This window comes from Pleurodeles waltl, chromosome 4_2, assembly GCF_031143425.1.
Source record: "Pleurodeles waltl isolate 20211129_DDA chromosome 4_2, aPleWal1.hap1.20221129, whole genome shotgun sequence".
NCBI lineage: Eukaryota > Metazoa > Chordata > Amphibia > Caudata > Salamandridae > Pleurodeles > Pleurodeles waltl.
This window is the reverse complement of record NC_090443.1, coordinates 293,537,588-293,561,325: the sequence shown is the minus strand read 5'-3', so window position 1 is coordinate 293,561,325 and position 23,738 is coordinate 293,537,588. Positions and strand designations below refer to the sequence as shown.

The 23,738-nt window shown below is 48.5% G+C and overlaps 1 protein-coding gene across 3 annotated transcripts in view; it reads left to right on the top strand.

Moving 5' to 3' along the window:
* The window catches only part of LOC138292552 (putative RNA-binding protein Luc7-like 2), a 311,074-nt gene that overhangs the window by 220,263 nt on the left and 67,073 nt on the right, over window positions 1–23,738 (top strand). The window lies entirely within an intron of this gene.

The window sequence follows — 23,738 nt, the reverse complement described above, 5'->3', positions numbered from 1 at the left end:
GTAATCACAGTGATTATTGGGTTATTCCAGTTGAATTCTCCTCCTTCCATTCTTTTGCTCCCCATCAATTTGTTTTCCCCTGTTGCAAACAATGGCGCTCTTTCCCGAGGGCATGCTGTTGCAGATATTGACATCTCTTTAATTCATACTTTGCAGTTTCCCCAAAGGGGTACTTGCATTAGTAGGGAATCAGAAAAGAAACGAATAGCAATATCAACAACATAGGTTATAAATGGACAATGCAGATAACTAAAAAGTATTGAATTGACAAATATTAAATGAGGCATTACATGAAAAATATATCCTGATTTCATTATTAATATAACATTATTTAAAAAGCTTCACTCATTTTCAGATTATCTTTGCACTGACATTCATTCTTTCCTTCAAAGCATAATGATCGATACATGAATTGTAATAAGACAAAATTAATCTTCATCAGCATGTTGTAAAAGCTAGTTCAGATGTTAATATAGAAGTTAGTTAATCTGATGACACAGATGAAGAAAAAATCAACAGGAATTCCTAAAATCAAAACAGCCAGCTCCTGTCAAGCAGTGTCGCTATATGTTTTTTTTCAAGGCAAAGTTAATATATCAGACGGACTCTAAAGTCTTTCTGTAACTTCATGTAAATGTATGTTTTCAAATGTGTGAACACCAAGTATAATCTACATCTGATGGTTTATAAATATCATGTCAAACAATTACGAACGCAATCCAAAAAAGCAATTTTGTAATCCAGTGTATATGCCCCTCGAACGTCCATCGCAAACAGTGTTGTTTCCCACTCCGCACTGAAATCAAATCACAAATTTTTCGACTTGTGCATCATTACTCTACTTTTATGTCAAATAGGTGTTTCAGTCAACTACATACAAGCGTGTATCTTGTTTGCTTGATGTTACATAGAATAATCACACATCCCATCAAGTGGGAACTACTCCCTAATTTGCCTCCACCTTAAATAATCACTCCCTGAGTTTTTGTGTTAATTGAGTGAAGCGTCTATTTGACCTAAAAGTAAAGTAATGATGCATGCATTTCAATGAATGAGTGATTTGAACTTTGAAGGAGCAGAGATGCCATTCTCTCCATCAGCCTGCTGCTCGCTGCAGAAAAGATACTCTACAACGTGGTTCGAATTCTGACCGCTGCCTTTTAGTGATCCTTGAATTCGGTGGCCTTGTGCACAAGCACTTGCAAAACGGTACACAACAGATATTTATTTACAAAGAGGCACCAGAAGAGTCAAATGTACTCATTCAAACCCCTTCTTCCTGCTATATTTGAACTTCCCACGAGCGCCAATGTTGCAATAATGCAATGTACTCTACTCGAGGTTCCCCTCAAGTTACTGCTGACTGAACAAAATAGTACAGTGTATTGGTACTCTGACAGTACCCTTGTGTAGTTTAAGGTTTTTTCCGCTTTCTGCATTCACCACCTTTGTCTCGTTCTGCAAACCCTTCAATCTTGAATGTCCGCAGTCTGAGTATCACCCACTTGTAATCTGACCTCTGAATCGGAGGCACAGCCTCTGTCCAGTGGATCATAATGGCTTCTCTTCACCGTTTGCTCCCTGATTGATTCATCCCCACTCTTTAACTAATTAAGACTAAAAGAAAACCTAGAGCACCTGGTATCTGAGCTGCTTCATCCAATAGATCAGTCTTTCCACCCCATAATAGAAACCCATGCCTTTCCACATTGAAGGGGGTAGTGCTTTATCTATAGTGTCCAAAGGGCCACTTTAGCTAACCTGCATTCCATGGCCCTTCTTGTTTGATATTTGGTCTGTGCAGATATGACAACGTAAGTCCCACACTGTTACCGCCACTGACTTGCACACTAGGCCTTCATCGAATCCAAGTGGTTTAGCATTACATGCAAAATCTACATTCAGGAACTTTACAAACACTTCTCCTGGGATGCTACTGCACCTTTCGACTTTGCTGTTACGAAAGGCCAATAAGGGGGGAAAACACTCCCTGCCCCTATCCTTCCTCACTGGAGTCTTTGCCCTTACCTCTGTTTATCTACCACACTCCCTACAAAGGTGTGTTATAGCTTTCAGTTTTGATGACCATTCATTTGCCATTGATTTGTGTCACTGTTTGCACTGTATCCTCTTTCTGTTGTTTTGTAAATGATTTTTGGGCATTTGGGACGTTTGTACAGACTGTTAGTTCCAGTACTGCTGTGCTGCTATTTGGGGCATGGTCCACACATTATAGGTACCTTAAATACAATAATTACATGTTGTTAAACAATGCAATCTCAGTACATTCACAGCATCACGTGTAATATACGTCACCTATGCACTAGTACAATATATCCAATTATATTTGATACAAAGCTAGTATCCAGTCCCACTATAGAGCAGTTCAGTTACCACCAGCTAGTCCTCCGCTGCGGACGACAGGCGATATGCTGTAAACAAGACCCATATATTTTTGGGTCCCGATGCCACTGGTGGTCCTTCTGTATAAAAGTCTAATTGGTCTCTGCAGTACGCTACATCAGTCAACCATTGATTAAATTTGAGAGCTGCTTTTTTTCTCCCCAGTACATAACCACCCTCCTTTTTTGCCAACATTAAAGCTACAGCTACCAGTTTGTAATTAGATTGCTGTAGGCATTTAACAAGACCTAAAAGACAGATGTGTGGAGTGTAGTCCACCATCTCCAGTACCATATCAGATAAAGCTATGGTCACCTGCGCCCAAAAATGATAAATGAGGTTGCATGACCATGCCAAATGTATAAAATCTGTGTCAGCGGTGCCACTGTGTGCACTTTGGGCATGAGCCCACAGACCATAGATGTGCAATTGAAGTGGAGAATAATACAGTTGCTGCAGGTATTTGAAGTGTATAATTGGCAAATTGCAATTAGCTGTAAGTAGGCCTGTAAGTGCACAGCAGAACACCAGTGTTCTTGAGACATCGGTGGATCTAACACAGTATTCCACCTATGTAGCAGTTTGACTTGGTCAGCAGGGTCATCGCCTTGTGCAGCATTGTACAACCTTGTTATTAGCCTATTGCATGAGTTACAGGTAAGCATTGTCTGCAACATTTTTGACGTGGGTGGTGCATCTGGAAAGTTAGGGTATAGTGCTTTTAAAGCTTTCTGGGGTCTGTGATAAGCACTAGCAGTGGGGTGCTACGTTGCGTTAGTGAGACAGCCTCCAGTGAAATGAACCTACCACATGGGTAGATGTCCCCGTTGTTACAAACACACCCTTGATAGCATGGAAAGCACGCGTGGTATAGTAGTGATAGTGCTGGTGCATAGGACAGACTTCCCCGTTCTTGCACTCAATTCCTGCCAGGCCTTTGTGCTACTATATATTGTGTTGATTTCCAGTCTAGGGATATGCTTACATCCTATACCTCTTAAGGCCAATTTACCACATGTATGTAAGTCATTGCTTTCTACTGCTAAGTGTGGCAGATATGTAATAGAAAAGTACCAATTGTGTGCAAATTGTGCCTGTGCTCAGAAGTAATAGTTGTACATATCTGGGGTGCCATATCCCCCCCCCCCCCCCCCCCCCCCCCCCCCCCCGCTTGTGAGGCATAGTAAGTGTTTCATAGCTACATCTGGGCTACTTCCCTGCCCAGGCTAGAGTTATCAGACAGGATCTTAGTGTTTTTTTTTTTTGTTTTTTTTTTAAATCACTATCATTAGAATGATCGAGATATTAATGAATAAATAAAGGAACCGGGGCAAGATGACCATCTTCATGATTGCCACCCCATCAGCCAATACAGAAGGAGTTTTATCCACTGGGCCATCTGATACTCTGATTTGGAGACAACTTGTCCATAGTTCTGAAAGCTAATGATTTCAGGATCTCTCTGTATCCACACCCCTAGGTATTTGACTGGTTCCATATACCACACAAGGGGGAAATCAGTCACATGGGTTTCGGGACACTGTGTTAGAAGGAAAATGGTTGATTTTTTCCAGTTTATGCTCAGACCTGAGTACCTCTCATGCCGTATATAGTCACATACGAGCGGTTCTAGTTGTGTATCTGAGGTTCAGAGGTGTAGCACCATGTCATCTGCTTAAAGGGAAATGGCAAGGGGGTGGTGCAGAAATCCCAATGATGCTTCAGAATGTCTGTCGTATCCTACATGCCCTGCCACTTACCCCTACTTATCTTTATTATGCTTGATATATTGCCATTTATGCGCACCCGTGCTGTTGGATCTGTGTATAAGAAGCATATCCACAGTGTGAATGCCTAGGGCATGCTTATACAACATAGCACAGTGAACATGTAGTCCCACTGTATAGAATCAAATGCCCTAGTGGCATCTAAGAGTACGGCAGCTGCCTTGAGTGAGGGGTCGAATTGGTGCAGAACAGCAAACTGTCCGCAGGTAGTGCGAGCTGGACTGGCCCGGGACAAATCCTGACTGACCTGGCACTACCAATGCTGGGAAGAGTGGCTGGAGCTGAGCAGCTATAATTTTCGCCAGTATTTTAGTGTCTGTGTTGATTAGTGATAATGGTCGCTATGATTCGCATCTCCCTGACTCCTTGCCTGGCTTTAACAGAGTTATTATGAGGGCTTCACGAAGGATCAGGGGCAATATTAGTTTTTCCTGGGCCACTGAATACACTGTGTCACCTCTTCTAACATGACTGCCTGCACTAGGAATTTTCTTTGTCCCAGGGAGAGCTACACCAGGATCAATTCGCCAAGATACATGGCCGTTTCAGTTAATGTTGCTGCCTCTCGTGGCCCAAAGAGACTGGAGTAGAAGTCCATAAATTGCACCAGAATATCAGGCGCGTCATGGCATATCTCATCTCCGGTCTCTATCCCCACTATGTGGGCTTTTGTCCATTGCTCTTTTATTTTATTGGTTAAACTGCAACCTGGTCTCCTGCCCTCTTCGCAGGATCTCATCACCCATCACCCATAGACAAACGTCAGCTGTGTCGTATTCAATGACTAGCTCTTATTTTTGCTAGTGTGTGGTGAGGGGTCCACCTCATACTGCCATTCCAGGCCCTTCAGAGTATTCGGTAGTGTCTGCACCTGGGAGCGGAGACCCCCACCTATATTCTAAAACATACCCCCCTAATTGTGGTTTTAAATGCTTCCCACAGTGTGCCCGCATCGTGTATAGAGCCCTTGTTCTCATCAAAGTAGTCTAGTAGTGACAAGGCTTGCGGGAATGGTGTGGTTCTATGCGTGGGTTGTACCTTTCCAGCAGGACAGGTGAATGCTCAGAGGTTTCTGGGCAAGTAAAAAAACGGCTGTTGTCCGCATGCTCACCTCCCACGACACCAGCCAGTTGTCCGGTCTAGGCCATGTTTTGTGTACTGAGGGAGGTATATGTCTTCTAGCATTTGGATGTCTCGCTCTCCACACATCTGTAAGCCCGTATACCTACTTAGTGTCACAAATAACCTGGGCTGAATGTTTGCCTTGCCACTCTGCCGAGGCAGACTAGTCCTGTGTGGGCTCTATATCTACATGTTGCTATCCCCTCCCCAGAAGAGCACTGTAGGCTGTAGAGTGTGTAGGCGGCCTCCCAGGAGGTTATAAAATTCATGTTCGTCTATGTTAGGCCTGTATGTATTGATAATAGTTACTGCTGTGCTGCCCAAGCTTCCCTGTACTGTTATGTAGCATCCCTGATCATCTGTTTCAGAGTATGTGAGTGTGAACTGGAGACCCTTTTTAATTAAAATGAGGACAACCCTAGAGTACGTTGCATAAGATGAGGCCACTCGGACAGCAACCCATCTAGTTCCCACATGCAAGTCAGTTGAATGCATGAGGTGCGTTTCTTGCATTGGCACTTTCTGCACCTGGTGGCGATTTATATAAGCAAGCACCTGCATTTTTGTAGGGGATATTATTGAGCCCTCGATGTTCCATGTTAGTAGCCTGATGTGGTCTTGTGTGTGCATCATGGTATCAGAATTTGTTTGTATTGTGTTATGTGGTAGTAGTGCTCTGGCAATTTGTGACACATGAGCATTCCTCATTGTGATGCCTCGTAGCAACTGCATACGCAAACAAAGCACTATTCAATCAATCAATCAATCAATAAGCATTTATAGAGCCTGCTACTCACCCGTGAGGGTCTCAAGGCACTGGGGGTTAGGGGGGGGGGGGTTACTGCTGCTCGAAGAGCCAGGTTTTGAGGTGCTTCCTCAAGGAGAGGTGGTCCTGGGTAGTCCTGAGGTGGACAGGAAGGGAGTTCCAAGTCTTGGCTGCCAGGTAGGAGAAGGATTTGCCTCCGGCGGTGGTTCTGCGGATGCGAGGGACGGTGGCGAGGGCGAGGCTGGTAGAGCAAAGATGACGGGTGGGAGTGTAGAAGGCGAGGCGACTGAGGTATTCGGGGCCCTTATTGTGGAGGGCTTTGTGTGCGTGGGTGAGGAGCATGAAGGTGATCCTTTTGTTGACGGGGAGCCAGTGTAGGTGTTTCAGGTGGGAGGATATGTGGTTGTGGGGGGGTACGTCGAGGATGAGGCGTGCAGAGGCGTTTTGTATGCGCTGAAGACGTTTCTGAAGTTTTGCGGTGGTTCCTGCGTATAGTGTGTTCCGGTAGTCCAGGCGGCTTGTGACGAGGGCGTGGGTAAGAGTCTTTCTTGTGTCGGCGGGGATCCAGCGGAAGATCTTCCGGAGCATTTAAAGGGTGAGGAAGCAAGAGGATGAGACGGCGTTGACTTGCTTGGTCATGGTGAGAAGGGGGTCCAGGATGAATCCGAGGTTGCGTGCGTGGTCTGAGGGGGTGGGTGCGGTCCCCAGGGCAGTAGGCCACCACGAGTCGTCCCAGGCGGATGGGGAGTTACCGATGATGACGACCTCCGTTTTGTCAGAGTTCAGTTTCAGGCGGCTGAGCTTCATCCATTGTGCGACGTCTTTCATTCCATCCTGCAGGTGGCTTTGGCAGTGGATGGGTCTTCGGTGAGGGAGAGTATCAACTGGGTGTCGTCGGCGTAGGAGATGATGTTGATGTTGCGTTTGGGGGCGATGTTGGTGAGGGGGCTCATGTAGATGTTGAAGAGGGTGGGGATGAGTGAGGAGCCTTGTGGGATGCCGCAGATGATATCGGTGGGTTCTGAGCGAAATGGCGGGAGGTAGACTCTCTGTGTTCGGTCCGAGAGGAACGAGATGATCCAGTTCAGGGCCTGTCCTTGGATACCCATGAAGCGGAGGCGGGCTATTAGGGTGCGGTGGCAGACGGTGTCGAAGGCGGCCGAGAGGTCAAGGAGGATGAGGGCGGTTGTTTCACCGTTGTCCATCAGGGTTCTGATGTCGTCAGTGACTGCTATGAGGGCGGTTTCCGTGCTGTGGTTGGCCCTAAAGCCCGACTGGGAGGGGTCGAGCAGGTTGTGGTCTTCGAGGAAGTTGGTCAGTTGCTTGTTGACGGCTTTCTCGATGACCTTGGCCGGGAAGGGGAGTAGCGAGATGGGGCGGAAATTCTTTAGGTCGTTTGGGTCCGCTGTAGGTTTCTTCAGGAGCGCGTTGACTTCTGCGTGTTTCCAGCTCTCGGGGAAGGTGGCCATGGCAAGCGAGCTGTTGATGATGCTCTGGAGATAGGGGGCGATGATGGCGTCGGCTTTGTTGAAGATGTGATGGGGGCATGGGTCCGATGGGGCGCCGAAGTGGATGGTGTTCATGGTGGTTCTTGTCTCTTCGGGGCCGATGGGGGTCCAAGCGTTGAGGGTGATGGTAGGGGCTGTGAGTTCAGTGGTGGTCGGCGGGATTTGGGGTCCGAAGCTGTTGTGTAGGTCGGTGATCTTTCGATGGAAGAAAGTGGCGAGGGAGTTGCAGAGGTCTTGTGAGGGCGTGATGTTGTTGGAGCTGGCATTGGGATTGGAGAGCTCTTTGACGATGTTGAAGAGTTCTTTGCTTTTGTGGGTGTTCTTGTCCAGTCTCTTTTTGAAGGATGCCCTTTTGTTGGAGCGTATCAGTTGGTGGTGTTTGCGGGTGGCGGTTTTGAGGGCTAGCATGTTCTCTGCGGTGTAATCTTTGCACCAGGTCTTTTCGAGGGTGCGGCAGGTTTTCTTGGTTTCTTTGAGGGCGTCTGTGAACCAAGGGGGTTTCCTGTCGGTCTGTCTTGGGAGGTTTCTGAGGGGGGCGAGGTTGTCGGCGCAGTTGGTGATCCACTGTGTGAGGTGGAGGGCTGCGTTGTTGGCGTCGGGGGTGATGTCGGTTTGGTTGTGGTTGAGAGTGGAAAGTAGCTGTTCTGTGGAGATTTTGTTCCAGGTTCTGCAGGAGATTGGTTGTGTGCGAAGGTGGTGGGTCTTGCGTCTGAAGGTGAAGTGTACACATCTGTGGTCGGTCCAGTGTATCTCAGAGGAGTAGTTGAAGGCTACGTGGTTGCTGGCGGAGAAGATGGGGTCAAGCGTGTGGCCGGCAGTGTGGGTGGGGGTGTTCACCAGTTGCTTGAGTCCGAGGTTGGCAAGGTTGTCGATCAAGGTGGCGGTGTTGGTATCGTTGTTCTTCTCCAGGTGGAAGTTCAGGTCCCCGAGGAGGATGTAGTCAGGCGAGGCTAGGGCGTGCGGGGTGATGAAGTCCGTGATGGATTCGCTGAATGGGGCGCGTGGGCCAGGGGGCCTGTAGATGAGGGTGCCTCTGAGGGTGGTCCTGGGGTCGGTGTGAATCTGGAAGTGCATGTGTTCGGCGGCGAGAGGGGGTATCTTCGGTGGAGGTGGTGACGTTGATGGAGCTTTTGTAGATGATGGCGTTTCCTCCGCCGGTTTGGTTGGTGCGGTCTTTCCTGGCGATTTTGTAGCCGTGAGGTATGGCTAGGGCGATGTCGGGAGCCGATGAGGCGTTCATCCAGGTTTCTGTGATGAAGGCGACGTCGGGTGCGGTAGAGTCCAGGAGGTCCCATAGTTCAATGGCGTGTCTGTGGACGGAGCGTGCGTTGAGGAGGATGCACTTGAGGTGGTTGTTGGGGCGTGGGCTGGTGGATGGATTGTCGTCGCTGTGGAAGGTAAACTTGCAGGTTTGGCAGGTGAAGGGTGCCTGGGTGCGTCTGGGGCTGGCTTGGAAGCAGGTGGTGGTGCGTCCAGGGTTGAGTGCGTGGAGGGACGCGGCATCGTAGCTGAGCTTGGGGGGGTTCTGGCGCTGGGCGCGGTCCAGGCGCGGATGGGTGCAGACGGGCTTGCCTTTGGCGCGCCTCCTGCGGGGCCGCGCAGCGGCCGCCATAAGAGGGAAGGGGGGGAGGGGTTAGCTGGGAGGCGGGAGAGGGCCAACGAATGGGAGCAGGGGGGGCAGGGCCGCACGGGGGCAGTGGTGGGAGGGCGGGAGGGCGTTAGAGCGGAAACAGGAGGGAAAGGCAACCGGAGGAAAATGGGCCAAAAGCGAGGAAGGCAACAGGGGCTAAAGAAAAAAAAAGGAGAAAAAGCCAAAGAGAGCGAGCGATCAAGGAGAGAAGAGGCAAAGAGGGCGAGCGATTAAGGAGAGAAGAGGCAAAGAGGGCGAGCGATTAAGGAGAGAAGAGGCAAAGAGGGCGAGCGATTAAGGAGAGAAGAGGCAAAGAGGGCGAGCGATTAAGGAGAGAAGAGGCAAAGAGGGCGAGCGATTAAGGAGAGAAGAGGCAAAGAGGGCGAGCGATTAAGGAGAGAAGAGGCAAAGAGGGCGAGCGATTAAGGAGAGAAGAGGCAAAGAGGGCGAGCGATTAAGGAGAGGAGAGGCAAAGAGGGCGAGTGTAGGAAGTTGGCTCTGTATGTGCTATTTCAAAGTAAGGAATAGCATGCACAGAGTCCAAGGGTTCCCCTTAGAGGTAAAATAGTGGTAAAAAGAGATAATACTAATGCTCTATTTTGTGGTAGTGTGGTCGAGCAGTAGGCTTATCCAAGGAGTAGTGTTAAGCATTTGTTGTACATACACATAGACAATAAATGAGGTACACACACTCAGAGACAAATCCAGCCAATAGGTTTTTGTATAGAAAAATATCTTTTCTTAGTTTATTTTAAGAACCACAGGTTCAAATTCTACATGTAATATCTCATTCGACAGGTATTGCAGGTAAGTACTTTAGGAACTTCAAATCATAAAAATTGCATGTATACTTTACAAGTTATTGACAAATAGCTGTTTTAAAAGTGGACACTTAGTGCAATTTTCACAGTTCCTGGGGGAGGTAAGTTTTTGTTAGTTTTACCAGGTAAGTAAGACACTTACAGGGTTCAGTTCTTGGTCCAAGGTAGCCCACCGTTGGGGGTTCAGAGCAACCCCAAAGTCACCACACCAGCAGCTCAGGGCCGGTCAGGTGCAGAGTTCAAAGTGGTGCCCAAAACACATAGGCTAGGATGGAGAGAAGGGGGTGCCCCGGTTCCGGTCTGCTTGCAGGTAAGTACCCGCGTCTTCGGAGGGCAGACCAGAGGGGTTTTGTAGGGCACCGGGGGGGACACAAGCCCACACAGAAATTTCACCCTCAGCGGCGCGGGGGCGGCCGGGTGCAGTGTAGAAACAGGCGTCGGGTTCGCAATGTTAGTCTATGAGAGATCTCGGGATCTCTTCAGCGCTGCAGGCAGGCAAGGGGGGGGTTCCTCGGGGAAACCTCCACTTGGGCAAGGGAGAGGGACTCCTGGGGGTCACTTCTCCAGTGAAAGTCCGGTCCTTCAGGTCCTGGGGGCTGCGGGTGCAGGGTCTCTCCCAGGCGTCGGGACTTTGGATTCAAAGAGTCGCGGTCAGGGGAAGCCTCGGGATTCCCTCTGCAGGCGGCGCTGTGGGGGGCTCAGGGGGGACAGGTTTTGGTACTCACAGTATCAGAGTAGTCCTGGGGTCCCTCCTGAGGTGTCGGGTCTCCACCAGCCGAGTCGGGGTCGCCGGGTGCAGTGTTGCAAGTCTCACGCTTCTTGCGGGGAGCTTGCAGGGTTCTTTAAAGCTGCTGGAAACAAAGTTGCAGCCTTTCTTGGAGCAGGTCCGCTGTCCTCGGGAGTTTCTTGTCTTTTCGAAGCAGGGGCAGTCCTCAGAGGATGTCGAGGTCGCTGGTCCCTTCGGAAGGCGTCGCTGGAGCAGGATCTTTGGAAGGCAGGAGACAGGCCGGTGAGTTTCTGGAGCCAAGGCAGTTGTCGTCTTCTGGTCTTCCGCTGCAGGGGTTTTCAGCTGGGCAGTCCTTCTTCTTGTAGTTGCAGGAATCTAATTTTCTAGGGTTCAGGGTAGCCCTTAAATACTAAATTTAAGGGCGTGTTTAGGTCTGGGGGGTTAGTAGCCAATGGCTACTAGCCCTGAGGGTGGGTACACCCTCTTTGTGCCTCCTCCCAAGGGGAGGGGGTCACAGTCCTAACCCTATTGGGGGAATCCTCCATCTGCAAGATGGAGGATTTCTAAAAGTTAGTCACCTCAGCTCAGGACACCTTAGGGGCTGTCCTGACTGGCCAGTGACTCCTCCTTGTTATTCTCATTATTTTCTCCGGCCTTGCCGCCAAAAGTGGGGGCCGGGCCGGAGGGGGCGGGCAACTCCACTAGCTGGAGTGTCCTGCTGGGTTGGCACAAAGGAGGTGAGCCTTTGAGGCTCACCGCCAGGTGTGACAATTCCTGCCTGGGAGAGGTGTTAGCATCTCCACCCAGTGCAGGCTTTGTTACTGGCCTCAGAGTGACAAAGGCACTCTCCCCATGGGGCCAGCAACATGTCTCGGTTTGTGGCAGGCTGCTAAAACTAGTCAGCCTACACAGATAGTCGGTTAGGTTTCAGGGGGCACCTCTAAGGTGCCCTCTGTGGTGTGTTTTACAATAAAATGTACACTGGCATCAGTGTGCATTTATTGTGCTGAGAAGTTTGATACCAAACTTCCCAGTTTTCAGTGTAGCCATTATGGTGCTGTGGAGTTCGTGTTTGACAAACTCCCAGACCATATACTCTTATGGCTACCCTGCACTTACAATGTCTAAGGTTTTGTTTAGACACTGTAGGGGCACAGTGCTCATGCACTGGTACCCTCACCTATGGTATAGTGCACCCTGCCTTAGGGCTGTAAGGCCTGCTAGAGGGGTGTCTTACCTATACTGCATAGGCAGTGAGAGGCTGGCATGGCACCCTGAGGGGAGTGCCATGTCGACTTACTCATTTTGTTCTCACTAGCACACACAGGCTTGTAAGCAGTGTGTCTGTGCTGAGTGAGGGGTCTCTAGGGTGGCATAAGACATGCTGCAGCCCTTAGAGACCTTCCTTGGTATCAGGGCCCTTGGTACTAGAAGTACCAATTACAAGGGACTTATCTGAATGCCAGGGTGTGCCAATTATGGATACAATGGTACATTTTAGGTGAAGGAACACTGGTGCTGGGGCCTGGTTAGCAGGGTCCCAGCACACTTCTCAGTCAAGTCAGCATCAGTATCAGGCAAAAAGTGGGGGGTAACTGCAACAGGGAGCCATTTCTTTACACAAGCCCCCCCCAGCCTACAGGCCAGGAGACTCAGCCCAAGCTGGGAGAGTCTTCCTAGTCTGTCAGGCGAGGAAGAGTAGGAGAAATAGGCTGGTTAGTTGCAGGGCCTACTCTGCCTTACATCCTTCTGTTCAGGTCATTCCCTTTGGGGAACTGACCCACTTCCACAGTGATAGGACCTAGTCTGAATTGCCTCTTGTCTGCCTCTTCAATGTCTCCACCCATTCTTTTTATTTTGGGTTTAGAGGTATCCACCTCTGCTAATCTTATCTTGGCCAGGGTTACCCCTAGCTTACCCATAGAGGTTACCCAGAGCTGGAGTAACCCCACCATGACCAATAGGGTCAGGGGGCCTAACTTGCTATTTGGCATGGGGTCAGACCACCATGCTAAGGATAGTGCAGCCATAAAGGCTAACACCCAGCAGAGGCCACTGACAGCTGTCAGTGCCCAGAACCACACCTTTAGCTCTTCACCTAAAAGGGAAGGGGCTAAGTTACAGGCTTCTTTGGGTTCAGGTTGCCTGTCTGCTGTATTGGAGTGGGGGGTTACCACATCTTGTAGTAAACACCCTTCTTCCACTCTTTCTTCTGTTAGCTGAGGAGCCACCCACTCAGGTTTAACAGTTGCCTGACTAGCCAGGACTTCTTGTGGGTCAGGTTGGACTTTATCAGGGCCATTTTTGGAGTTCTCCCCTACTGGAGCAGAATCTCCTTGGCTTGCTGTAACCTTGGCTAAAGGTTGTCCACCCCTCCTACTCTGTTTTCTTTTCTTCTTTTTCTGGGGCCTGCTTGCATTTACTGCAGAGGCAGGACTTCCAGAATCCTTGGGAGAGGACTGGCACTGGACCAGTTCCTCTCTTGGGCTCTGACTAACCTCTGGGTAGTCATTTCCAAGGAGACAATCAAGGGGGAGGTCTGTACTGACTACTACCCTTCTCCAGCTAAGAGTGCCACCCACTTCTATGGGCACTAAAGCCACAGGCCTCTTAGTGACCCTGTCTAGGCTAACTCTTACCCTGGCAGTCTCACCTGGGATGTACTGGTTTGAGAGCACCAGCCTGTCATGCACAATAGTGTGACTGGCACAAGTGTCTCTCAGGGCAGTGGTTGGGATTCCATTCACCAGTAGGTGGTGGAAGTGTCTACTTCCCTCTGGAATCTCCAACTCACCTGTTGGGCCCTGTTTCCAGTTGAAGGCTATGAAGACCTCCTCATCTGAGGAGTCATCTCCCATGGCTACACTGGTTACCCCTGGAATTTTGTTCTGGGGTTTGTTTTTGGGACAAGAAGTGTCCTTGGTGTGGTGCCCAGACTGTTTACAGTTGTGGCACCATGCCTTAGTGGCATCCCAGTTCTTACCCTGGTACCCACCTTTGTTTTGGGTTGTGTCTTGGGGCCCACCCACCTGTTCTGGTTTTTGGGGGCCTACAGAGGACTCTTTTTCTTTGTTTCTAGTGTCACCCACTTTCTCCTGGGGAGTTTTTGTAACCCCTTTCTTTTGGTCACCCCCAGTGGAAGTTTTGGTTACCCTAGTCTTGACCCAGTGGTCTGCCTTCTTTCCCAATTCTTGGGGAGAAATTGGACCTAGGTCTACCAGATACTGATGCAACTTTTCATTGAAGCAGTTACTTAGAATGTGTTCTTTCATAAACAAATTATAAAGCCCAACATAGTCACACACTTCGTTTCCAGTTAACCAACCATCTAGTGTTTTTACTGAGTCTACAAAATCAACCCAGGTCTGGCTCGAGGATTTTTGAGCCCCCCTGAATCTAATTCTATACTCCTCAGTGGAGAATCCAAAGCCCTCAATCAGGGTACCCTTCATGAGGTCATAAGATTCTGCATCTTTTCCAGAGAGTGTGAGGAGTCTATCCCTACACTTTCCAGTGAACATTTCCCAAAGGAGAGCACCCCAGTGAGATCTGTTTACTTTTCTGGTTACACAAGCCCTCTCAAAAGCTGTGAACCATTTGGTGATGTCATCACCATCTTCATATTTTGTTACAATCCCTTTGGGGATTTTTAGGATGTCAGGAGAATCTCTGACCCTATTTAAGTTGCTGCCACCATCGATGGGACCTAGGCCCATCTCTTTTCTTTCCCTTTCTATGGCTAGGAGCTGCTTTTCCAAAGCCAATCTTTTGACCATCCTGGCTAACAGGGGGTCATCTTCACTGGAGTTATCCTCAGTGATTTCAGAGGTGTTGGTCTCTCCTGTGAGGGAACCAGCATCTCTGACTATTATTTTTGGAGTCAGGGTTTGAGGGACCCTGTTCTCCCTAGATAGGACTGGTAGGGGGGAATTTTCCTCCAAGTCACTATCCTCTTCCTCTGAGTTGCCACCCTCAGAGGGGTTGGCCTTTTCAAACTCTGCCAAAAGCTCCTGGAGCTGTATTTTGGTAGGTTTGGGGCCCATTGTTATTTTCTTTATTTTACAGAGTGACCTTAGCTCCCTCATCTTAAGATGGAGGTAAGGTGTGGTGTCGAGTTCCACCACAGTCACATCTGTGCTAGACATTTTGCTTCTAAAAGTTGGAATACTTTTTAAGAATCTACAACTAGTTCTAGGTTCTAATTCAAACTTTTACAAACTTTTAAACTCTAAAAGAAATGCTAAACAGGATCTAACACAAGGCCCTAGCAGGTCTTTTAAGAATTTAGAAAACTTTTCAAATTGCAAAAATCAATTTCTAATGACAATTTTGGAATTTGTCGTGTGATCAGGTATTGGCTGAGTAGTCCAGCAAATGCAAAGTCTTGTACCCCACCGCTGATCCACCAATGTAGGAAGTTGGCTCTGTATGTGCTATTTCAAAGTAAGGAATAGCATGCACAGAGTCCAAGGGTTCCCCTTAGAGGTAAAATAGTGGTAAAAAGAGATAATACTAATGCTCTATTTTGTGGTAGTGTGGTCGAGCAGTAGGCTTATCCAAGGAGTAGTGTTAAGCATTTGTTGTACATACACATAGACAATAAATGAGGTACACACACTCAGAGACAAATCCAGCCAATAGGTTTTTGTATAGAAAAATATCTTTTCTTAGTTTATTTTAAGAACCACAGGTTCAAATTCTACATGTAATATCTCATTCGACAGGTATTGCAGGTAAGTACTTTAGGAACTTCAAATCATAAAAATTGCATGTATACTTTACAAGTTATTCACAAATAGCTATTTTAAAAGTGGACACTGCAATTTTCACAGTTCCTGGGGGAGGTAAGTTTTTGTTAGTTTTACCAGGTAAGTAAGACACTTACAGGGTTCAGTTCTTGGTCCAAGGTAGCCCACCGTTGGGGGTTCAGAGCAACCCCAAAGTCACCACACCAGCAGCTCAGGGCCGGTCAGGTGCAGAGTTCAAAGTGGTGCCCAAAACACATAGGCTAGGATGGAGAGAAGGGGGTGCCCCGGTTCCGGTCTGCTTGCAGGTAAGTACCCGCGTCTTCGGAGGGCAGACCAGAGGGGTTTTGTAGGGCACCGGGGGGGACACAAGCCCACACAGAAATTTCACCCTCAGCGGCACGGGGGCGGCCGGGTGCAGTGTAGAAACAGGCGTCGGGTTCGCAATGTTAGTCTATGAGAGATCTCGGGATCTCTTCAGCGCTGCAGGCAGGCAAGGGGGGGGTTCCTCGGGGAAACCTCCACTTGGGCAAGGGAGAGGGACTCCTGGGGGTCACTTCTCCAGTGAAAGTCCGGTCCTTCAGGTCCTGGGGGCTGCGGGTGCAGGGTCTCTCCCAGGCGTCGGGACTTTGGATTCAAAGAGTCGCGGTCAGGGGAAGCCTCGGGATTCCCTCTGCAGGCGGCGCTGTGGGGGGCTCAGGGGGGACAGGTTTTGGTACTCACAGTATCAGAGTAGTCCTGGGGTCCCTCCTGAGGTGTCGGGTCTCCACCAGCCGAGTCGGGGTCGCCGGGTGCAGTGTTGCAAGTCTCACGCTTCTTGCGGGGAGCTTGCAGGGTTCTTTAAAGCTGCTGGAAACAAAGTTGCAGCCTTTCTTGGAGCAGGTCCGCTGTCCTCGGGAGTTTCTTGTCTTTTCGAAGCAGGGGCAGTCCTCAGAGGATGTCGAGGTCGCTGGTCCCTTCGGAAGGCGTCGCTGGAGCAGGATCTTTGGAAGGCAGGAGACAGGCCGGTGAGTTTCTGGAGCCAAGGCAGTTGTCGTCTTCTGGTCTTCCGCTGCAGGGGTTTTCAGCTGGGCAGTCCTTCTTCTTGTAGTTGCAGGAATCTAATTTTCTAGGGTTCAGGGTAGCCCTTAAATACTAAATTTAAGGGCGTGTTTAGGTCTGGGGGGTTAGTAGCCAATGGCTACTAGCCCTGAGGGTGGGTACACCCTCTTTGTGCCTCCTCCCAAGGGGAGGGGGTCACAGTCCTAACCCTATTGGGGGAATCCTCCATCTGCAAGATGGAGGATTTCTAAAAGTTAGAGTCACCTCAGCTCAGGACACCTTAGGGGCTGTCCTGACTGGCCAGTGACTCCTCCTTGTTATTCTCATTATTTTCTCCGGCCTTGCCGCCAAAAGTGGGGGCCGGGCCGGAGGGGGCGGGCAACTCCACTAGCTGGAGTGTCCTGCTGGGTTGGCACAAAGGAGGTGAGCCTTTGAGGCTCACCGCCAGGTGTGACAATTCCTGCCTGGGAGAGGTGTTAGCATCTCCACCCAGTGCAGGCTTTGTTACTGGCCTCAGAGTGACAAAGGCACTCTCCCCATGGGGCCAGCAACATGTCTCGGTTTGTGGCAGGCTGCTAAAACTAGTCAGCCTACACAGATAGTCGGTTAGGTTTCAGGGGGCACCTCTAAGGTGCCCTCTGTGGTGTGTTTTACAATAAAATGTACACTGGCATCAGTGTGCATTTATTGTGCTGAGAAGTTTGATACCAAACTTCCCAGTTTTCAGTGTAGCCATTATGGTGCTGTGGAGTTCGTGTAAAACAGACTCCCAGACCATATACTCTTATGGCTACCCTGCACTTACAATGTCTAAGGTTTTGCTTAGACACTGTAGGGGCACAGTGCTCATGCACTGGTACCCTCACCTATGGTATAGTGCACCCTGCCTTAGGGCTGTAAGGCCTGCTAGAGGGGTGTCTTACCTATACTGCATAGGCAGTGAGAGGCTGGCATGGCACCCTGAGGGGAGTGCCATGTCGACTTACTCATTTTGTTCTCACTAGCACACACAGGCTTGTAAGCAGTGTGTCTGTGCTGAGTGAGGGGTCTCTAGGGTGGCATAAGACATGCTGCAGCCCTTAGAGACCTTCCTTGGTATCAGGGCCCTTGGTACTAGAAGTACCAGTTACAAGGGACTTATCTGAATGCCAGGGTGTGCCAATTGTGGATACAATGGTACATTTTAGGTGAAGGAACACTGGTGCTGGGGCCTGGTTAGCAGGGTCCCAGCACACTTCTCAGTCAAGTCAGCATCAGTATCAGGCAAAAAGTGGGGGGTAACTGCAACAGGGAGCCATTTCTTTACAGCGAGCGATTGAGGAGAGGCAAAGAGGGCGAGCGATAGAGGAGAGGCAAAGAGGGCGAGCGATTAAGGAGAGAAGAGGCAAAGAGGGCGAGCGATCAAGGAGAGAAAAGGCAAAGAGGGCGAGAGATCAAGGAGAGAAAGGCAAAAAGAGCGAGAGATCAAGGAGAGAAAAGGCAAAGAGGGCGAGAGATCAAGGAGAGAAAGGCAAAAGAGCGAGAGATCAAGGAGAGAAGGGGCAAAGAGAGCTAGCGATCAAGGAGAGAAAAAGGCAAGAGAAAGCAGGTAAGGCACCAGGGGAAAAACTGGCAGCTTAGAGGCAAGCGCAGAGGTGGAGTGCAGGTGGAGCTGCCGCGGCGGGGGAGCGACCTATCCTAGGGTCAAGGGTCGCTGACTCCGCAGCGGCCGCCATAAGAGGGAAGGGGGGGGAAGGGGTTAGGCGGGAGGGGGCCAACGAATGGGAGCGGGGGTGGGGCCTCACGGAGGTAGTGGCGGGAAGGCGGGAGAGCGGAAACGGGAGGGAAAGGCAACTGGAGGAAAATGGGCCAAAAGTGAGGAAGGCAACAGGGACTAAAGAAAAAAAGGAGAGAAGAGGCAAAGAGGGCGAGCGATTAAGGAGAGAAGAGGCAAAGAGGGCGAGCGATTAAGGAGAGAAGAGGCAAAGAGGGCGAGCGATTAAGGAGAGAAGAGGCAAAGAGGGCGAGCGATTAAGGAGAGAAGAGGCAAAGAGGGCGAGCGATTAAGGAGAGAAGAGGCAAAGAGGGCGAGCGATTAAGGAGAGAAGAGGCAAAGAGGGCGAGCGATTAAGGAGAGAAGAGGCAAAGAGAGCGAGCGATCAAGGAGAGAAAAGGCAAAGAGGGCGAGAGATCAAGGAGAGAAAGGCAAAGAGAGCGAGAGATCAAGGAGAGAAAGGCAAAGAGAGCGAGAGATCAAGGAGAGAAAAGCAAAAAGAGCGAGAGATCAAGGAGAGAAGGGGCAAAGAGAGCGAGAGATCAAGGAGAGAAAAAGGCAAGAGAGAGCAGGTAAGGCACCAGGGGAAAAACTGGCAGCTTAGAGGCAAGCGCAGAGGTGGATTGCCGGTGGAGCTGCAGCTTCGGGGGAGCGACCTACCCTAGGGTATTCCCCCCCCCACCCACTTCAGCATCCCAGTCGTGCCAAAGCCAACCCGTGCATAACCTTGAAACGAGAACAAACAAACCAAACAGATAATAATTCATCCGAGTTAAAGCAGGACACACGTTATGATACCATTTGGGGTGTAGCTCATGGGGAGCTAAAGGTTGTAAGTCCCACCTGATGAACGGTGGTGGCCGGGAACATGTGTTGACCTGTGGAAATCAGGTTAGAATCACTGAGGGGCAAGCTGCATTGTTTGTAGGAGTTAGTATGGGTTGATACTTACAGAAGTAGGGTTACAGTAGGACATCCAAATATACATAACAATATGTTCGATGGCATATGTTGCTGCAGATACACATGTTGAGCACAGTCCGCTGCCTGGTGTTGGGCTCGGAGTATTACAAGTTGTTTTTCTTCGAAGAAGTCTTTTTTGGTCACGGGACCGAAGGACTCCTCCCTCTTCGGCTCCATTGCGCATGGGCGTTGACTCCATCTTAGATTGTTTTTTTTCCGCTGTCGGGTTCGGACGTGTTCCTTTTCGCTCCGTGTTTCGGTTCGGAAAGTTAGTCAGAATCTCGGAAGAAAGCGTCGGTATTGTTCCGTTCGGTATCGGGATAGTTAGGGACACCGATCATCGGAAGACTTTGGGGTAGCTTCGATCCCCCATCGGGGCCTGGTCGGCCCGACCGCGTGTGACGCCGAAGCCGATGGAACGGACCCCGTTCCGTTTCTGCCCAAAATGTCACAGTAAGTATCCTTATACAGATCAGCACTTGGTCTGTAACTTGTGCTTGTCCCCCGAGCACAAGGAGGATACCTGTGAGGCCTGTCGAGCCTTCCGGTCCAGAAAAACACTCCGGGACCGAAGAGCCAGGCGTCTACAAATGGCGTCCACGCCGACAAAACAACGTTTCGACGACGAAGAGGAAACATTCTCGGTTCCGGACTCAGAATCCGGAGACTCCGACGTCGAACAACAACAACAAACAGTGAGTAAGACGTCGAAAATAAAGACCATCGAAAAAACAAAAGCCCAGGGGACGCCACTGCCAACAGGCCATGGCTCGACCCATAAAACCGGCGACCCGTCGAAGGTGCCGAAAAAGGGCACGCCCATAGTGAAGATACCCGACTCCGGTCGAGGGACCGCCATGGAGCAACCTCGGAGCCGAGATAGCGGCTCCGAGAAGCAAAAACAAGATGCCGGCACCGAAAAACATCGGCACCGAGACACACTGCCGAAAGCCACAAAAATTCAGTCGGTACCGAAGCCGAAAAAAGATTCTCTCTCGGCGCCGAAAAGTTCCACACCTCCTTCCTACACAGAGGAACAAGGAATAAGTGGCCAGATGCACAGATTTGGACAAGAGCTCCAAAGTGTAGAATCAGACTTTCAAGTCACACAACCCCTTCACTCAACACCAGTGGGGGGAAGACTAAGCCAATTCTACCAATCTTGGCAGCAGATTACAACAGACAATTGGGTACTAGCAATAATCCAACATGGCTATTGCATAGAATTCCACAAATTCCCACCAAACATCCCTCCAAAAACACGCAAAATGTCACTACAACATTTAGAACTTTTAGGACTAGAAGTTCAAGCACTACTGCAAAAGGATGCAATAGAATTAGTACCAGTACAACAAAAAAACACAGGAGTTTACTCCCTGTACTTTCTAATTCCAAAAAAAGACAAAACATTAAGACCAATATTAGATCTCAGGACACTAAATACCTACATCATATCGGCCCACTTTCACATGGTCACACTACAAGACATCATTCCACTGCTCAAACAGCAAGATTACATGACCACATTAGACCTAAAAGATGCGTACTTTCATGTACCGATACATCCTTCTCACAGAGTACCTAAGGTTCGTATTCAAAGGAAAACATTACCAATTCAAGGTGTTGCCATTCGGAATAACAACTGCACCAAGAGTATTCACAAAATGTCTAGCAGTAGTAGCAGCACATATCAGGAGACAACAAATACATGTGTTTCCTTACCTAGACGATTGGCTAATCAAGACCAAGTAAGAAAGTGCACAAACAACACCACATATGTCATACAAACCCTTCACAAACTGGGTTTCTCCATCAACTATACAAAGTCACACCTCGAACCGTGTCAGACACAACAATATCTAGGGGCAACCATCAACACATCAAAAGGAATTGCCACTCCAAGTCCACAAAGAGTTCAAGCATTCCACAAGGTAATAAATGCTATGTTTCCAAACCAAAAGATACAAGCAAAATTTGTGCTAAAACTTCTAGGCATGATGTCCTCATGCATAGCCATTGTCCCAAACGCAAGACTACACATGCGATCCTTACAACAGTGCCTAGCATCACAATGGTCACAAGCACAGGGTCAACTTCTAGATCTGGTGTTGGTAGACCGCCAAACATACCTCTCGCTTCTATGGTGGAACAGCAACAATTTAAACAAAGGGCGGACATTTCAGGACCCAGTGCCTCAATACGTTATAACAACAGATGCTTCCATGACAGGGTGGGGAGCACACCTCAATCACCACAGCATTCAAGGACAATGGGACGTACACCAAACAAAATTTCATATAAATTACCTAGAACTGTTAGCAGTATTTCTAGCGTTAAAGGCCTTTCAACCCATAATAACACACAAATACATTCTTGTCAAAACAGACAACATGACAACAATGTATTATTTAAACAAACAAGGAGGAACACACTCAACACAATTGTGTCTCCTAACACAAAAAATATGGCAGTGGGCGATTCACAACCACATTCGCCTAATAGCACAATTTATTCCAGGGATCCAAAACCAACTAGCAGACAACCTTTCGCGAGATCACCAACAAGTCCACGAATGGGAAATTCACCCCCAAGTTCTGAACAATTACTTTCAAATTTAGGGAACACCCCAGATAGATTTGTTCGCAACAAAAGAAAACGCAAAATGCCAAAACTTCGCATCCAGGTACCCACACCGCGAATCACAAGGCAATGCTCTATGGATGAGTTGGTCAGGGATATTTGCATACGCTTTTCCCCCTCTCCCTCTCCTTCCATATCTAGTAAACAAATTGAGTCAAAACCAACTCAAACTCGTACTGATAGCACCCACATGGGCAAGACAACCTTGGTATACAACTCTACTAGACCTTTCACTAGTACCGCATGTCAAACTACCCAACAGACCAGATCTGTTAACACAACACAAACAACAGATCAGGCATCCAAACCCAGCATCATTGAATCTAGCAATTCGGCTCCTGAAATCCTAGAATTCGGACACTTAGACCTCACACAAGAATGTATGGAGGTCATAAAACAAGCTAGGAAAGCTTCCACTAGACACTGCTATGCATCTAAGTGGAAAAGATTTGTTTGCTACTGCCATGCCAATCAAATCCAACCATTTCATGCCTCTACAAAGGACATAGTGGGATACTTACTACATTTGCAAAAAGCAACCCTCGCTTTTTCATCTATAAAAATACACCTCGCAGCAATATCTGCTTACCTACAAACTACTCATTCATCGTCTCTATTTAGAATACCAGTTATTAAAGCATTCATGGAAGGGCTAAAAAGAATTATACCACCAAGAACACCACCAGTTCCTTCATGGAACCTTAACATCGTCTTAACAAGACTCATGGGTCCACCTTTTGAACCCATGCATTCCTGTGAAATGCAATATTTAACGTGGAAAGTCGCATTTCTCATTGCAATCACATCCCTCAGAAGAGTAAGTGAAATACAGGCATTTACCATACAAGAACCATTTATTCAAATACACAAAAATAAAATAGTTCTAAGAACAAATCCAAAATTTCTACCAAAAGTAATCTCACCATTCCATTTAAATCAAACAGTAGAATTACCAGTGTTCTTCCCACAGCCAGATTCCGTGGCTGAAAGGGCACTACATACATTAGACATCAAAAGAGCACTAATGTACTACACTGACAGAACAAAGTTAATCAGGAAAACAAAACAACTGTTCATAGCTTTTCAAAAACCACACATAGGAAATCCTTTCTCTAAACAAGGCATTGCTAGATGGATAGTCAGATGTATTCAAACATGCTATCTTAAAGCCAAGAGAGAATTGCCTATTACACCAAAGGCACACTCAACCAGAAAGAAAGGTGCTACAATGGCCTTTCTAGGAAACATTCCTATGAGCGAAATATGTAAGGCTGCAACCTGGTCTACGCCTCATACATTTACTAAACACTACTGTGTAGATGTACTAAATGCACAACAAGCTACAGTGGGCCAAGCTGTACTAAGAACATTATTCCAAACTACTTCAACTCCTACAGGCTAAACCACCGCTTTTAGGGGAGTTAACTGCTGTATAGTCTATGCTCAACATGTGTATCTGCAGCAACATATGCCATCGAACTGAAAATGTCACTTACCCAGTGTACATCTGTTCGTGGCATTAGTCGCTGCAGATTCACATGTGCCCTCCTGCCTCCCCGGGAAGCCTGTAGCCGTTTAGAAGTAAATCTTAAATCTTAAACATTTGTACATTTGTAAATAATTATTACAAACTTTTTATGTACATACGTATTCACTACATTGCATGGGCACTATTTATAGCAAACAACTCCAGCCTCACCCTCTGCGGGGAAAACAATCTAAGATGGAGTCGACGCCCATGCGCAATGGAGCCGAAGAGGGAGGAGTCCTTCGGTCCCGTGACCAAAAAAGACTTCTTCGAAGAAAAACAACTTGTAATACTCCGAGCCCAA